This window comes from Sinocyclocheilus grahami, unplaced genomic scaffold, assembly GCF_001515645.1.
Source record: "Sinocyclocheilus grahami isolate Dianchi unplaced genomic scaffold, SAMN03320097.WGS_v1.1 scaffold96.1, whole genome shotgun sequence".
NCBI classification, from domain to species: domain Eukaryota; kingdom Metazoa; phylum Chordata; class Actinopteri; order Cypriniformes; family Cyprinidae; genus Sinocyclocheilus; species Sinocyclocheilus grahami.
The window spans coordinates 1,878,206-1,878,933 of record NW_015505275.1 but is presented as its reverse complement, the minus strand read 5'-3'; the positions used below and the strand labels follow the sequence as shown (position 1 = coordinate 1,878,933).

At 36.3% G+C, this 728-nt stretch overlaps 1 long non-coding RNA gene across 1 annotated transcript; it reads right to left on the bottom strand.

Annotated features, from left to right (window-relative positions):
* On the bottom strand, positions 1 to 671 carry LOC107587799 (uncharacterized). Its single transcript, XR_001609513.1, has 3 exons — positions 308 to 671; positions 133 to 216; positions 1 to 37 (listed from the first exon to the last, which is right to left on the bottom strand). It is a non-coding gene; the product is annotated as an uncharacterized lncRNA (long non-coding RNA).
* Between the last annotated feature and the right edge of the window lie 57 nt (positions 672 to 728).

The following is a 728-nucleotide window of genomic DNA, read 5'->3' as shown; positions in this document are numbered from 1 at the left end:
CTGCCACCAATAGAGGCCTCTGTATTAATTCCATACACTAAAAAGTGAGAGATATATATGAAATGCATGAAAAAGAGATATAAAAGATAGGGTATATCTGGGTTTATAGGTGTATTCAGAATGACTGAGTACCTGGTTCACATTTAGGCAAATCTTCTGTTAATTGTTGACCACTCTCGGACACCCAGTTACCCTCAGCATTACAGGTCAAATTACCTGAGGAAAGTGAAGATAGTGAAAAATGTCAAACTTATTCTTTTGTTAAGAATTACATCAACGTAGTTCACATAAACCATACACATCTCACCATTTTTATCCAGTTGATAATATACATTTTCGCACTTAAGACTGATCTGGTTCAGATAAGTTGTTGGAGGATCTTTATCTGATAGTTCCATTAATTCAGGAAGCTCTGGAATGCCGCAATCCACAGCTAAGGAAGAAAACAAGAAGAGTGTTTTCTTCCTCTTTTTTTTTTTAATGACACATTAACATTTTTTCAGCTTCCTGCATTTTGGATATGTCTCCAAACCTAGTATGCTTCCAAAACCAAAACTTTTCTGGGCATTGTACTGTCGGTGTGCCCACCATGCATACCACAAATTTTGTGAGCTTGTAACATTGGATCATGTCATTTACTGTATAGGGAGAACAGCAGTGAAAACAGCCAATTTAATTCAAAGGACTAGAGAGAGGGAGGAAAATGGTCAGTTAAAAATGAATTATGT